Source organism: Asparagus officinalis, chromosome 5, assembly GCF_001876935.1.
Source record: "Asparagus officinalis chromosome 5, Aspof.V1, whole genome shotgun sequence".
Lineage (NCBI taxonomy): Eukaryota > Viridiplantae > Streptophyta > Magnoliopsida > Asparagales > Asparagaceae > Asparagus > Asparagus officinalis.
In genome coordinates, this window is record NC_033798.1 from 123,466,143 (window position 1) to 123,483,870 (window position 17,728).

Genomic DNA, 17,728 nt, shown 5'->3' on the forward strand with positions numbered 1-17,728 from the left:
ATCACCAAACTCTAATGCTAATAGTAGTGTCAGTGTTACGACTCATTTCTGGCCAATTTGTTTAGTAAACTTGATGGGATTTTAATGCCATTTAATTTTACTGCCATTTAATCAGTGACCAAATCAGATAATTCATATATCTTTCCCACGTGAAAGATTAAGAATTACTTTAGTTGATGCCACGTTTAGAAAACACTTTTAACTTTTTTTTTGATGAACATATCGTATGCTTGCTCGTTTCCTATATCCATTAATCTCTATCCGCCCAAACAAATTCATTATTTAATCAGCACCACCCAAAATATTCAATTCCTAATTCAGCCCACCACGCAATCCGTCTCTGCCGCTGATGACTTGAAACAACTCACCTTGTCCCTAGCGTCGGTGAGAGGATTTTTCGTCGTTAGTCCTTTAATCTTTACTATCTTAAGCTCAGGCGCTCAGATTATTGAAATTACAAGTAGGACCCTCTGGGTTAAGTTATTCGCCGGAATCATTGAAATTTTAGTATTAGGTTTCTCAAGGATTCGGATCTTCCGAACTACAAAAGATAAGTAGAGGGACACCTACATTATCAAAATCATTAATTATTTAGTGGATGGTTATGAATTTTTCAGTGCAAATTAGGATGAGTACAATACATGTGGATATGACGGCGAACATTTTATTTAAAATAAATTATAATTAGTGATAAAATAATTAATTATTGTGATCAAAAGTACGTTACTGAAGATTTGGTGGACTTGGTGACCTTGATAACGCAGCAAATATTAGAAAGAAGAAGATTGCGAGGAGAAAAGTTCGGCTTTATGCTTTTTGTTTACTATCATGCATGAATAGAAAGAAAATGTTGCGTGTTCATTTTTATATTTCAAAATCATCAAATAACTGTTACCATGGAACATCTTCGAGATGGATAGCATGATTCTGTCCTGTGGCTCTTTCCATGGACCATTGCTCATGATCAAAGGGGGTGATTAGTTACTTTATTGTCATATCGTTTGTTGGTAGAGCGCATCTTGTAGGTCGAGTTATAATCAATGGCTTAGACATTGTTTGCCAACAAGAGATTGTGTCTTATTGACTTGGTCAATAAGCTAGTAGAGCTGTTTGGTGACAAAAAATAGGAGAAGATTATTTTGGAGATTGTGTTTTTTGCAAGTAGTTTTTGGAAAGCTACCTCAAGTAGCGTTTGTCTTTGGGAAGGATCTGCCAATTTTTTTCTTCCGTTAACATTAGGGCAAATGAAAGCTACTTCCCCACCCAAAAAACCCTAGCTTTTTTTCATTTCACGGCTTGTTTTTGGAAATGTATATATGAAAAACAAGTTTTGGATACTATATATATATATAACTTTCCTTTTCCTTACCCATATAAGAAAATATATAAAATAAGAAAAGAAATTAATTAATTAATAAGTAGGTATATAAATAAATAAATAAATGAGTATATATATATATATATATATATATGAGTGTTGAATAATTCTAATTTTATATCAATAATATTGCATGTTCTTTTTAGTCATTTAACAAATTTAAGCTAGTTGTACAATTACTTTTGCCAAATAGCTCTACTTCAATCAGCTAGCTACACGGCTTTCAGCTTTCAGCTATAATTTTACAGTTTTCAGCTAGCTTAACAGCTTTCAGCTATAATCTCGCAGCTTTTAGCTAGTTTTGCCAAACAGAACTTTAGTTTTTTTTTTAATTTGAGTATTTTACTAGTTTATTTTTCCAGTGTCTTGCGGCTATTTTCCACTATGGGGCTGTTCGTTTCGCAAAAAAAAGGGAAATCAAAGAATAGGAAACCTATTTCCTATAATAATTGTTTTGAGGTTGTTTGGTTGGTTTAAAAAAGAAGGAAATTATAGAATAGGAGATGAGATGAGATGAGTTGTCACATTATTATTGGATGATGTGAGTGATTTAAAAAAAAAATTTGTTTTGAGGTTGTTTGGTTGGTTAAAAAAATAAGGAAATGAATTGGAGGTATATTATTAGATGATGTTTGAGGTTGTTTGTGTTTGATTCATTTTTAAAAATAAGAAAATAGATGAGATGATATGAGTTGGAGGTATATTATTGGATGATGTGACACATACTTAAGGAAATCAATTTCTTATTTTTTTTTGAGGAAATAGATGGAAAGTTTTGTCAAAAAAAAGAAGAAATGGATGGAAAGAAAGGTTTAATGAGATGAGATGAGTTGTCACAATATTATTGGATGATGTGTGTGGCTTTTAAAAATGAGATAAGATGAGATGTGGTGAGTTGGATGATGTGACATATTTCTTGTGTTTGGTTTATTTTTAAAGGTAAGAAAGGAGATGAAATGAGATGAGTTGGATGAGAAAAATAATATTTTATTGGATGTTATGGGTGAGTTTTAGGGATGGAAATGAATAAAAATATTATTTTATTGATTTCCTTGTATCGATTTCCTTTTCTTTGATTTTAGGAAACCAACCAAACGGGCCCTATGGGTACGACATCTTTCGAGTGCCGAGCATTGCTCACGTCTCTTCCTTTTATTTGATGGGACCTATTCTCTGCCCTTTGCTCTGGCGGAGAAAGAAAAAAAGAAAAAGGGAAATGGAGTTGGGGGCCAAGGAGCAATTTAAATAAGTTCGAGAGACTTTTAATGTCAAAACATTCAAGATTTAATAAATCGACCAATATCCGGAAAATATCCAACCGAAAACCCGCTCCAAAGCTATATCCGGTCAATGACAAACGGGACCCAGAGAAACAGCGGCTGTCCACGTGAAAATCACGTGCTAGCAAAGAGACAAGGCCCGCGAACCATCCCAAAACGCATTGATGACGTTTTGTTCACCCCCTCCGCCCCATCGCACAAAGCCGGACAAACCGCCGTAAATATTACGATCTCGCCCGCCTTTAATCCAAACCCCCACACAATGCCCCCCTTTTAAAGCCCTCCCAACGAAAGCGGCCACTTGTTTAGCCAACGGAATCAAACCCCCCAAAAAAAAACTAAAATGAAGCGCCCCTCGTGCGCGCCTCGCCGAATCGATCGCAGATTCCCAAAAGGCTCAAGTGTTCCAGAACAAGGGAGGGGAGGCCCTGTAACCTTACCGCCGGCAGCGGGCGTTCGCGCGCCTGCATCTGGCGAGGCACTCGTCCTCGAGATCCTGAAGCGCGCGGACGCGAAACGCTGGCGCGCGCGGCGTGCGCTGAGCGGCGGTGGCGCGAGGATGCACGCGAGGACGAGAGGATCTTGGCGAGGCGGTGCTGCCACGCGCACTGGGCAGCCACGGCTGCGGCGGCCCACAGCTGCGGGCCGTGGCTGCTGTGCGCCTCGGCGGGCTTCAGCGGCTGCACTCCCGTCTACTCCTGCCCGCTTGCTGCAGCTCGCCACGTGCCAGGCCCGAGGGCATTCCCGACCCTGCCGCGTGCGCCGAAAGCGGGCCCCACGCTGCCGCGGCGGCGAGGTGGGGCATAGGACGGAGCGTGCCAGCTGTCGATGGCGCCGCCTGTCGATTGGGGTACTTTATGCAACGGTTAATTTTGCGCAGCGATTAAGAAGGGATCGGGATCGGGATTGGGAGAGAGATAGGTTGGATTTGGTCTCGTGATTGATTTATGTATAATTATTTGGGGTGTGTGTGCGCGTTTGTTTCCCCCCCTTTCCCTCCCCCCCTACGAATTTGACTAAATTAGAGTTGTGTGTGTAAGTTTGTACGAGACTATTATCTAACGTTATTTTCTTGAACTGAGAAATAATGGAAAGTAGATGAATTTGAGACTTGATGGGGGGGATTTTTGCAATCCTTGTTGTGGATAGCAATTATCCTCTTTTGTCCTCTAGCTGCATTTGACCGCTCTACAAGGCGGCCTTGTGTGGTTTTCTCCCTTGAACAAAATTACAAAAGTTTGGGTGCTTTCTGTTAAATTTGGTATTTTTTTTTATAAAATTTATTTGGTGGTTTTGAAGAAGGAAAGAGAGACACCTACTCCTGTTACTTTCTTCCCAAGCTTTTGTAATCTTGTGACAGCTAGTTTGTATAATAAAGCGCGGGTTGATTGGTGATTAATGAACGATCATGTGATTAGTGTTAGTTAATCCCGAGCTCAGCTCTTTTAATCTGGAGCTGCTGATAAGGAATCTTATATAGGGCCGGCCTAGGGAGTGGGGTGCATTATTGAGGGGAAGCGGACAAAGAGAAAGCCGAAATAATGGGTGGTGTGCGTAAGTTGAAGAAAGGGACATCCTCCTTTTTTGTGTAGAAAACAAAGGCAAAAGGAGGGGAGCGGGTTTTGGGTTTTAGCGGCGGATTTGGAGTTTTGCGCCCGTTAAGGACAGAGGAAGGGACGGAAAGGGACTGGTTTCTCGCTTGAGGAGAGCGTGATGGTTCTCTCTTGGGCTACAAGGAATTTGTGGACGAGAGCGCCTGAGCTTTTGAGGGGTTGATTAGCTGCACCCATGGTTCCTTTGAATAGAAAAGTAAAAGCACCAAGCAAAAAGAGAGAGAGAGAAAATAAACAATACCCATATTTTTAATTATTAAAGAAATATATTGGCTTTTGAAAGCACTTCATTTTGGCCCACCGCCGGTGATCCGGGCGGTTGGAAAGTTTTAACTACTCTCACCTTCCTAGATTAGATTTCATGCTGAATTATCATTTAAGAGCCCGTTTGGTTTTCATTTTTGAGTCGCGAAAAACTCTTTCCTCCTTCTGTCAACCGCGCCACCTCGACAAAACCCATTCTAGGGTTTTCTTTTCTCTGCTTTGGTTCGCTTCTTCCCCTCGTCCCTCCAACCGCAGAAATCTCCTCCACCTCAGCTCTTCGTCTTTCCCTCATTTCCTTCGAAAACGAGAGAAAATCACCGAAAATCTGTACTCTTGTCATATCTGCAGTTTTTTGGGGAAAAACTTGTTGAGGGTTAGGGTCACCACCGCTTTCCCTCGCTTTTTTCACTCTTCACGCTATGATTTCTCTCTGATGCCTGCGGGAGTTCTAAATTGTTGATTCCGTGCTTGATTTTCATATTTATCAAGCCTCAGTTCCTCAAATTCGTTGTTTTTACTGGATCTTGCTAAAAAGGTACCGCCTTTATTAGGAAATTTCGTGTTTTTTTGTTGGATCTTGCCGGATCTTGCTATACTTCAGATCTAAGGTATGATTTAATCTCCATTCGGAATTGATTTTTTAAAAATTTCGTATGATCTATAATTATTATGATGAAAATTTGTATTTTCTATAATTATCTGAAAATTTCATGCTCGTAAATTATCTAAAATTAACTAAAATTATCTAAAATTAACTGAAAATATTATCTGAAATTAGTTGTATCTTTTGGGTTTTGTTGGTGTTCAGTTTTGTGTTCAGGTTAATATTGGTGTTTAACTTAGTTTTGTGGGTGTCATGTGCTTCCTTCAGCTGTGTTTCCTGATTCATTTTCATTCAGCTGTGTTTCCTGATGCTGGTTAACATAAAAAAATAGTGAGACTTGTTTGTGGGTTACATGTATTCATGTTGCTTTGCATATTGTCGTCGGTTGTGTTTCCTGATTCACATATTCATGCTGTGTTGTTGCTGATTACATGTATTCATGCTGGTTTCCTTCAGCTGTGTTTCCTAATGCTGTGTTGTTGCTGGTTACATGCATTCAGTGGCCAACCTGTCTATATCTTTGGTTTCTTTGCATATTGTCCTTGGTCCTTTGCAATGATCAATAATTTCTTTATTTGAAAGCAATATCATTGTGTTATTTGGGCTGTTTAATTTCAAGTATTTATACACAAAAGCTGATGGTTGAGAAACATGAATGTATTATAGGTTATGCCTGACATGAGTTTTGTAGCGTTGAACTATTTAAATCAGTGGCTTTGCAGCTTCAAAAAATTGTGACTTTCTTGCGAGAACTGAGAAGGATAATCTTGAGTGGTGCTTCCTGTCAAAAACAGGTAAGCTCCTAATCCAATTTGTTATAAACTTATAGCAATATCCTTTCTTGCATCTAATTTAAGAACTGACACTCGTGCTTCAGTACATGAATCTTACTTGTGCGTGTTGGATATCTTGACCCCAAGATATGTTTGTTTGATGATAACAAATATTATATGTTATGTGTATTTTGTGCTAACTTATGTTTTGCAGTATCAGAGTAAAATCAACAATAATATTCAAAGAGATACTCAAGACACAAGGCAATACAAGGCAATTGAAGTTGATACAAGGCTAATTGGAGATGAAATAAATCAAGATGCTTCAATAATATAATTGTATTTTGGGATTTCTTTCATTGGGTAGAATCTTTGTTAAAAGCCATGATCACACACACTAAACATACACGCGCATAGTATTTAGAACATACTAACACATGATTAGTGTGTGGTTAACTATAGAAATCCCCTAAGGGCTTGTTTGGATTGAGAGGAACAAGAGAGAAGGGAAGTTAGGGGAACTATTCACCTTGTTTGGGAACATTTAGGAGGTGAAGTTATTCACCCTAGTTCCCCTTAGTTCACCCCTTAATAGTATACAATTTGTTACCTCCCAAATTGGGGTGTAACCATAGGGAAGGGAACTCTCTTTCCTTTCCTTCTCTTCTCTTCTCTCACCTAGTTGTTAGACCCTAGAGGGGGGTGATTAAGGTCTTATGCTAATCTAATCCGATTTTATGCCAATTAAAACTAATTAATAAGTTATTCTTGTAAGATAGATATACAATGTTTTATAAGCAAGAATAAGCAATATGAACAAAAAGATATATCCTAGCAATGAGATATACTATGAGATATATGCAATGATATACAAATTAACACAAGGGTGAAGTCCCCTCGGGTTGAGATCCGACAGGCTCTGAGACAGCAGCAGAAGAGGGTACATCAGCCCCTGCAGGCGGATTACTCGCACCACTCGGCAAAGGCGGGGAGGCACCATTGCTATGAAGGCTTTCAGCCTCAGCCCTGGGAACTGTAGTGGTATCGGGCCCAACGCCCAGTCTTACAGTGACACTTCTATGTTAGGCAAAGGGAAATTTGGACAAATAAGGAGAATCGGGACAAGAAAATCGTATGCATACCTGCAATCCCCCGTCCTCAGATACAGCCGGGATGCCAAGAGTCATAAGAGTATCGGCCCAAGCGGCTGGTCCTATGGACTCTAGACGTGTCTCCCTCAAGTGCTCGGATACAACCTCTCCCTAGGTTCATCAACCGACGCCACTCCTCTTGAGACGATCACCGACTCACACCACACACTTCTCTCGGTGTACAAGTGTATTACAAAGTGATCTCACAATAAAGCACAATCGACTCACACCACACACTTCTCTCGGTGTACAAGTGTATTACAAAGTGATCTCACAATAAAGCACAATTTTAACAATTGTTTGTTCTCTAATATCGATGAGAACACAATGAAAGCTCACACTCAATTGTTATAACTCTCACCAACCCAAATACTATGTATGAAAATACGATAAGCTCAAGTGGGTGTGTGTAAACAATGAGTGAAATAAAATCTAACTCAAATAGCAAACTAGCAATAATAAGAATATGAAAATCAATAATAAAATTGCTAGAGAAAAGAGTTAGAAAAACTTTTCTATAAACACAAAGGAAAGGATGAAGAAGATTGAGAATGAATCCCTCAATTTGCAACGTAAGCTTCCTCCTTTGTAAACAACAATCCCAAACTTAAAACAAACTAAAACTCTTTTAAAACTTCTTTAAAACATTCTCTTAGTTGTTGCTGGTAGAAGGGAGTTTGAGGGTTTATATAGGAAGAGAAACCAACAGCAAAAATCCCAAACAAAAGACCAAAAACCCCAACGAATCAGAAATCTGATTCTGTACAAAATATGACCGTTGGGCGATCGGCTGTCGACCGTAGAAAAATCGCGGTCGACCGCGAGCAACAAAAAAAACAAAGAAACGTCTAAAGCTCGAGAAGATACTTTCAGCAAAAACGAGAAGTCTTCCTTCCCCATGCTTGAGGAAAATGACATTGGATGTAGATGTACCTGAATAAGGGACAGTGGGCTCGACATTATTCATCTGCTCAAGATCGATGTTTAGGTCGATGCCCAAAGACCCGTCATGAAGGGCGTCACACATCTGTTGAGAGCATCCGATCGACCGTCACGGTCGATCGTGAGCCTCTGAAAAACTTTCTGAGTCTCTGGACTCAAGGGCGGTCGACCGCAAACAGATATATGAAAATGACAGGTTTGAAACAGTTTTTTAATTTTAAAACCCTATTTAAAAATATTAAACAAATTCCAAAAAAAGTAAAACTTTGAGAAATGATTGTAGACATGATAATACACATGCTACAAAAACTAGTTTTCAAAAAGGACCTCCCAAATGTAAAATATCATTATTTTGCAAATATGTTCAAAACATGAAAACATGAGATACTTGAATTTTGATGTTTTGACATAAACCAAGTTTTGAAACTTTATAAAATAATTTTATAGACTTGATAAAAAATATAAAATGTTGTTATGAAGTCTATAAACTAGAAACTCAAATATGTATATATATTTACAATATTGAGTTTTGACAAAATGATAAATATGAAACATATATGTATATATATATATATATATATATATATAACTATATATATAGCTCATGTTGCTTTGCATATTGTCGTCGGTTGTGTTTCCTGATTCACATATTCATGCTGTGTTGTTGCTGATTACATGTATTCATGCTGGTTTCCTTCAGCTGTGTTTCCTAATGCTGTGTTGCTGTCTGCGTTACATGCATTCAGTGGCCAACCTGTCCTATATCTTTGGTTTCTTCCATTATTGTCCTTGGCTCCTTTGCAATGATCAATAATTTCTTTATTGAAAGCAATTTCATTCGTGTTATTTGGTCTGTTTAATTTCAAGTATTTATACACAAAAGCTGATGGTTGAGAACTAATGTTTATAGGTTATGCCTGACATGAGTTTGATAGCGTTGAACTATTTAATATAGTGGCTTTGCAGCTTCAAAAAATTGTGACTTTCTGCGAGAACTGAGAAGGATAATCCTTGCAGTGTGCTTCTCTGTCAAAAACAGGTAAGCTCCTAATCCAATTTGTTATTAAACTTATAGCAATATCCTTTCTTGCATCTAATTTAGAATTGACACTCGTGCTTCAGTACACATGAATCTTACTTGTGCGTTTGGATATCTTGCCCCAAGATATGTTTGTTTGATGATAACAAATATTATTTATGTTATTTATTTTGTACTATATGTTTTGCAGTATCAGAGTAAAAATCAACAATAATTTCAAAGAGATACTCAAGACACAAGCAATACAAGGCAATTGAATTTGTTACAAGGTTATTGGAGATGAAATAAATCAAGATGCTTCCAATATATAATTTTATTTTGGATTTCTTTCATTGGGTGGAATCTTGTGTTAAAAGCCAGATCACACACACTAAACATAGACGCGCATAGTATTTTAACATACTAACACATGATTAGTGTGTGTTAATATAGAAATCCCCTAAGGCTTGTTTGGATTGAGAGGAACAAGAGAGAAGGGAAGTTTAGGGAACTATTCACCTTGTTTGGGAACATTTAGGAGGTGAATGTAATTACCCTAGTTCCCTTAGTTCACCCTTAAGAATATACAATTTGTTACCTCCCAAATTGGGGTGTAACATAGAAGGGAACTCTCTTTCCTTTCTTCTCTTCTCTTCTTCACCTAGTTGTTCAGACGCCTAGAGGGGGTGATTAAGGTCTTATGCTAATCTAATCAGATTTTACGCAATTAAAATATTAATAAGTTATTCTTGTAAGATAGATATACAATGTTTTATAAGCAAGAATAAGCAATATGAACAAAAGATTATCCTAGCAATGAGATATACTATGAGATATATGCAATGATATACAAATTAACACAAGTGAAATAAACATAAAACAAACAGAGTGATAGTGGTAAATAAACAATGCAAACACACAATATGATCACGGAGTTCGGACCTTCCGCTCCTACGTTCTCGCTCCCCACTCCCGGAAGAAATCCACTATCACAACCGGAGTTTTCTACGCTTACGCGAATAACGTTTACACCTCACACTCGGTTTTCTAGCTAACCGAAAAACTTTACAATTAACCTCTTGCAATCCCACTCTGCAACCTCTCAAGTGTGTGGACTCTAGACGTGTCTCCTCAAGTGCTCGGATACAACCTCTCCCTAGGTTCATCAACCGACGCCCTCTTTGAGACATATCACCGACTCACACCACACACTTCTCTCGGTGTACAAGTGTATTACAAGTGATCTCACAATAAAGCACAATTTAACAATTGTTTTTCTCTAATATCGAGAAACACAATGAAAGCCTCACACTAATTGTTATAACTCTCACCAACCCAATACTATGTATGAAAATACGATAAGGCTCAAGTGGGTGTTGTAGTAAACAATGCTGAAATAAAATCTAACTCAAATAGCAAACTAGCAATAATAAGATATGAAAATCAATAATAAAATTGCTAGAGAAAAGAGTTAGGAAAAACTTTTCTATAAACACAAAGAAAGGATGAAGAAGCATTGAGAATGAATCCCTCAATTGCAACGTAAGCTTCCTCCTTTGTAAACAACAATCCCAACTGAAACAAACTAAAACTCTTTTAAAATTCTTTAAAACATTCTCTTAGTTGTTGCTGTAGAAGGGAGTTTGACAGGTTTATATAGGAAGAGAAACCAACAGCAAAAATCCCAAACAAAAGACAAAAACCCCAACGAATCAGAAATCTGATTCTGCTTACAAAATATGACGTTGGGCGATCGGCCTGTCGACCGTAGAAAAATCCGCGGTCGACTCGCGAAGCAACAAAAAAAACAAAGAAACGTCTCTAGACCGTGGCGGTCGACCGCCGGCGGTGGATCGCGAGAGCATCGATCGACGTCACGGCTCGATCTGAGCCTCTGAAAAACTTTCTGAGTCTCTGCGACTCAAGGGCGGCTCGACCGCAAAAGATATATGAAAATGACAGTTTGAAACAGTTTTTAATTTAAAACCCTATTTAAAATATTAAACAAATTCCAAAAGTAAAACTTGAGAAATGATTGTAGACATGATATCACATGCTACAAAAACTAGTCTTTCAAAAAGCGACCTCCCAAATGTAAAATATCATTATTTTGCAAATATGTTCAAAACATGAAAACATGAGATACTTGAATTTTGATGTTTTGACATAAACCAAGTTTAACTTTATAAAATAATTTTATAGACTGATAAAATATAAAATGCTTGTTATGAAGTTAATAAACTAGAACTCAAAGTATATATATATTTTACATAATTGAGTTTTGACAAAATGATAAATATAAACATATATGTATATATATTATATTATATATTATTATATATATATATATATATATATATTATATATAATATATTTATATATGAGAAATATGGAGAAACTTGGTACCAAGTTTCTCCATTGAACTTTGATAGTGACGTGGCCAAATTCCCACCCTACATCACACCTTGAAGAGAGAGCATCAATCACTATTCATCTACTTTTAAAAAAAGGCTCCATTTCAAAGTGTGATCTATAGGGGGGATATTGGCCACCTCACTACAAGTTCAATGCCAAGAACTTTGGTACCAAGTTTCTCATTTTCTCTCTCTCTCTCTCTCTCTCTCTTATACTATATATATAGTACTATATTATATATATATATTATATCTATATATATATATATATATATATATATATATATATATATATATATATATTATATATATATATATGTAAGCAAGAATATAGGTTTCATATTTAAATAAACTTGTAAACCAAAATCGTGTATGTATATATATAACTATATATATACATAGAAACCAATAACATGTGTGTGTATATATGATTGAGCTTAAAGTACTAACACACATAATATAAACCTAAACTAAATATTACCCAAGCAATCTTGATCTTCGATGTAGCTCAACTTGGTACACTATGTGGATGAAGCTAGAACTTGGATCTTCAATTTTAATTGCATAGGCTTCACTCCACAATCCACCAACCTCCATTTGATATGATCGTGAATGCGCGATTTCATCCATCCTCCAACATGTTGTTTGTCTATAATAAATAGAATTATATAAACACTAGACAAACAATATTAGAAGTAAATTATTTGTTAAACATCATCAAAATAAGAAGACCAACACTAGTTTCCCTTAACTTCCCTTAACCCCATTGAAATCCAAACACGCCCTAAGTTAACCACACACACTAAACATACTAACACAGAGAATTTAGAACATACTAACACATGATTAGTGTATGGTTAACTATAGAAATCTCCTAAGTTAACCATTAGAGTCTATAGATATAGAATGTGTCTCAAAACATATCAAATATCTTATATCTTAATATCCGTAGTCGACTAATTCTTTTAGTAGTTGACTATAAAATCCTCAGTCAAATATCCAGAAACTACATATGTACAGTGTAGTCGACTACTCTTCTTAATAGTCGACTACTAAGACTATTTCTTGACTTCACAGAGTCTGAATAGACTCAGTATAGTCGACTACTAAGCTTTATAGTCGACTACAAAGACAGTTTTTCTAATTGTTTTGAATTTGAATTAGTTGATCGTTTTTAAACATCTTCTAATGATTATTTATTCAAATTAAGAACGTTATTAACTTCTTAACAACCATATTTTCACCTAAAAATAGAGGGGTTCTCATCTTAGATTGGCATGTTATGTATTAGAACTCTTGACTCTAAAAAGTGCATATTTGTCAAGTACACCAATAGAAAAACTCTCTTGCCATTTGTTCTTCAAATTAAATGATTAGATAGGCAAAATATCTGAGAGTAAAACCTATAGCCACAGTGAGAAGCACATCCACTACACTATCAAGCCTTATAGGATCAGTTTTGTACTTTGCTTCAAAGAAATGTTATCTCCGGTTTGAGAGATAAGATCTCTTGGTTTAGAGATTGGTTGCAATTGGCATGGTCTTGTCAATTGGTCACGTTTGATCTTGTGGTTTTAAAGGTCAGGTTGGTTTGTGGACTTACAAATCAAGGAAAGGAAAATCTCAAGCAGGATTGGCTTGGGCATTAGATGTAGGTCTGGAGGACCGAACCAGGATAAATCCTTGTGTTTGTGTTTGTCTACTTTTTTATGGTTTGTGTTGTTATTCATTATCTTTTCAGTTAGTAACTTTTCTGATTAACGATTTATAAACATTATTAATTTTAGCTTTCTAGTGTTTGTGTTGCCATAGATCAGCAATCCTACAGTGCAGAGGCATATGATTTACTTGTGCAAAGGCGTATGCTTCAGTACATGAATCTTTGTGTTCAGTTTTGTGTTCAGGTCAGTTTAGTGTTTAGGTGTTCAATTTTTGTGTTATGGTGCTTTTGATATTTATAAGTTTTGGGGAATTTTTGTTACAAAGCCCTCTATGCATACCAGGCTCATGCTATTAGTATAATATTTTTAAAATTACATGTGCTTTTGATTGTTCATGTTACTGTTCCTTCAGCTGCTTTTGATATGATAAGTTTTGGGGGATTTTTAGACTTTTTAATTTTAAGGCTATGATGATTGTCAAATTTTCTGAGATTAGCAACCTGCAATATCTATTGAAATTACACTAGATGACTAACAATGATGATATTGACCAAGTTCTGAGATTAGCAACCTGCAATATCTATTGATATTGTCAAATTATGAATAATCAGGTTATTACACGTCTTGTTAGTTTTTTCTTGGAAAACAGGTTTTGTGTGATTTTTTCAATATCAAATAGGTACATTTCATGTCAAATTAAGTACGCAGATCATAACAATTGAATCATGTTATTCCAAGTTTCGTATGATTTTTAAGGCCAATAGATGTTTATAATGAATTCGGTTATTTACTATTTGTTTATGTTACATTCGCACTTTTATTTTGTTAAGATTACCTTCCATAACGATCACTGATAAATTTGTCTTTAGTGGGGGTAATCTTACGATGGTGACCATATACACTTTTCACTACACACTTCAAAACCAACCAAATACAAGAAAAGTGGAAAATGTCAAATCAACAAAAGTTTTTCCTCTTTTTTTCCCACAAACCAAACACAAAAAAAGTTCTTGCATTGGTTTCCCACCATTTTTTTATTTGCGAACCAAATCAAAACAATCTATTTCTTGGAAAAGTTTAGAAAACTCAAAACTTGGGTTTCTATACATGGAAATGGATTTCCCAATATATAGGAAACAAACCAAACAACCCCTAAATAAAGGAAAAGAAAAGAGAAAAAAAAGAAGAAAAATCTACTTCCAGCAAAGTTTATGTGACGGACTTGCGTGAAAATCTCCCAAGCCCAGTCTTTTAGTCTAGATCCGGGCCTTGGTAGGCCTAGTTTAAGTTTGAGCTTAGAATCTAAAGCTAAAGCCCATGTTGAAAGTCGCAGGCCAAGCCAACAATTCCTAGAGTGGCTTTTATGCGGACACCCGAAACGGCAAAGCCATCGCATCTGCAAATTTACCCGCTCAATAAAATTATTTGCTAATTTACGCACATGATAAAGATATTTGCTAACTCCGCACACCATAACGATATTTACTAATTTACGCACCAAATTTTCCACATTGATTTTTCTAACCTTCACTTTTCAAATATAACTAATATATCGTCATTAAGTTAATTGACTTTATTAATTTATAATTAGATTGAGCGAAAGATAGAGGAAACACTTGTTAATTTGCTCTCCTCTCCTTTTCTCTCCCCCAACTCTCCAACCCTCTCTGTACATCTATTTATAAATTAATTAAGTTGATAAGTGGTGCTTTAGTTAGCTAATACACGAAAAGTTCAGAGAAAGAAGAAAAGATGAGATTTGACGTGAGTTAACAAATATTAAGTTTTAAAACTTAAAAGCACGTCCTCCCTCCATTTTTTAATTTTCGCTATAGTAATTCTATATGTAAATACAGTTTTTATAAGTGCTATAATAACATTTTTTAATGATACAATATCCCATCTGAACTATAATAATAATACTATAATAATATTTTTAGACGCCACAGTTCACGCCTGTAGTACAGTAATAATACTATAGTATTTTACTGTAGCGTGAATATCAAATCTTAGATCATTTCTTTCTGCGGTACAATAACAATACTCCAACGATTTACTGTAGCATTTTCATATAACGTGAATAGTGAATTTTGGATCCTCTACGAAGGAATAAATTTTAAAATATGCAAAAAAAAAAAATCTTTTCTCGGATGAAGTTCAGAAAACCGACGCATCATTGTGGGTCCCACGCAGTCAGTGTCAAGAGCAATTAATAATAGTACTTTCCTTGTCTCCTCCTATCAACAAGGAAAGTTGAATTTAGGGCGGTCAATAAACCAAACCCGAAGAAAATCCCAACCGCTCTCTCGCGCCTGCGTTCCCGTGCTCGTCCGCTGCTCATTATCAAATGGAGAGGACCACGATCGCGACCGCAGCCGCGCTCTCCTCCCTCCTCGCGCTTATTCTCACCGCTTCCGCCGGCGAATCGAACGCAACTCAGCTCCTGAGAAGAATAGCTCCGGCGGCGTCCGATGGCGGTCTCTGCGCCCAGATGATCCATCCTTTGGGATACCCGTGCACTGAGCACTCTGTATAGTCTGCACTTTAGTCCTTCATTTTTGCATGCTTTGACTTTTTGAGGGGTTTGTTGAAATTTTTATATTTTTTCTTGGGTAGGTTGAGACTGAGGATGGGTTTCTTTTGGCAGTTCAACGCATCTCCCATGGGAGGAACGCACTGGGGAGAAAGTCTGGGTCTTATGGGCCTCCGGTTTTCCTTCAGCATGGGCTGTTTCAGGTTCTGCTTTTTTTTTTTTTTACTTTCTGGCCTAAATTTGCCAATTTTGGATTTTTAACCATTTTAGAGTATAATAGAACTTATGTACCTTCAAATGTGCTCATTCCGATTGGTGAAGTGATCATTATTGATGATTAACAATGCTGGCTTTTAGCTCTCAAATGGTCGAGATCCTCTAGTAATTGTATTGTTCAGGCATTAATGTCTAATAGACTATTGAGTTTGAGAGTTATGGCAAGTTGCCAAATACTCTGTAAAATATCATAGTGGTCTCAATGAAATCAAATTGTGACAATTGTTTTTTGTTTTCCTGGAAGTGGTGGTGGTGTTTTTTTTGGGGGGTGGGGGTGGGTGGTTGGGGGGAGTTAATTATACCACTTCAACTATAATGGGCCAACTTGGATTGAAAATTAGGAGATTAACAGTAAACAGAGTAAGGCAGCTCTCATGGAACTAATATTGTAGAGGATTTAACATAACCAAACTTCGTATTGCTTATGTTTTTATAGTAAAAGGGATAAATCGGCATCATTTGGATAAATCATAAATGTATAGTGTATTTCTTCCTGGGGAAGTGTTATTGTTCCTCTAGATGAGCTCTTTAAGCATCTAGATGAGCTCTTTAAGCATTATCAGGATGTGTTATGAGGTGCTAGAAACTTTTTAAGTGGGGAAGATTACCACTTACGGTTTAGGTTAATATGCTGCATCTTGACTCCCGAAGAATCATCATTGAAAAACTGGGAAACTTTCTATAAGCTTGGATGAAAGAGAGGAACTGCTTACAGATGAGTATTATAGTGGAGTGCATATAGTATTGAATGCTGAAGTTGATCCATGCAGTCTTAATAAATTGTCTTTATTTAAGTTAAAAGAAAGATAGCAAAGGACCTCCTTGTACTAACTTTGTTTGCAACTAGACACTCCCTAAACTATGGAAATTAGGAGAAAAACGCAAGTACTTTGTCTGGTCTAAACTCCATGCCATTTGCATAGTAGGGGTGGATCATACGACATGATACATGGCATAAATAGACCAAAGTGCCCTATTAAGCAGAGCATACTTTATGATCCAGAGTGGCAAAGTGCTTAGTTCAATAAGTGTATTCTGGGCAATTCGGTGAGATATGATAAGATGAAATTCACATGATTCTTCCTTACTCATGGTAAGACATGCAGTTAGCACATAGTACAAGAGCGTTATCTGTTGATTTCTGCAGTAGGAGGGTGTGCTGCCTAATGACAATAGAAAGTGGTGTTTTTGCAAGGTACCCTTTAAAATGCATTGTATAAAATCCTTTCTAAAAACATCTACCAGGTGATTCATATATCAGCTCCTTTAGGAAATGCTATTGGTCAGGAGATCATGCCATCGAAAAGAGTTTAATTGCTATTTAAGAAAACAGACATTTGGTATCATCTATTTGCTTATCTAAACAATGATATTTGAAAATTACTTTATTACTTTGCTTACGCAGAATATTGGTAGTCCTCTTTGTTTTATCAGATGAAACTTGAAACTTGTTATCACTTGTACTCTTGCAGTTACTTCATTTATTGTTGATATCAAATTATCAACTAGATTTTAGAGGTTCTCTAGGCATGAATCTTTTTCCATTCCTCATAATGCAAGTGGTCAAGAATAATGCTACATTCGAAATACAATTATTTGCCACAGTTGTCTGTCTTAATCTTCTAAGATGTAAAATATGCAAATTTTAAACTTGGGCAGGGAGGCGACACGTGGTTTGTGAACTGTCCGGAGGAGTCACTCGGATTCATCCTTGCGGATCATGGCTTTGATGTTTGGGTTGGGAATGTACGAGGCACCCGTTGGAGTCAAGGTCATGTTACATTATCTGTGCATAGTCGGGTACATTTTAAAGCTTATATT

General features: G+C 36.6%; 1 long non-coding RNA gene across 1 annotated transcript; it reads left to right on the forward strand.

The window, feature by feature from the left end:
- LOC109841090 lies at positions 3,513 to 6,587 on the forward strand. Its single transcript, XR_002247153.1, has 3 exons — positions 3,513 to 5,143; positions 5,806 to 5,933; positions 6,127 to 6,587. It is a non-coding gene; the product is annotated as an uncharacterized LOC109841090 (long non-coding RNA).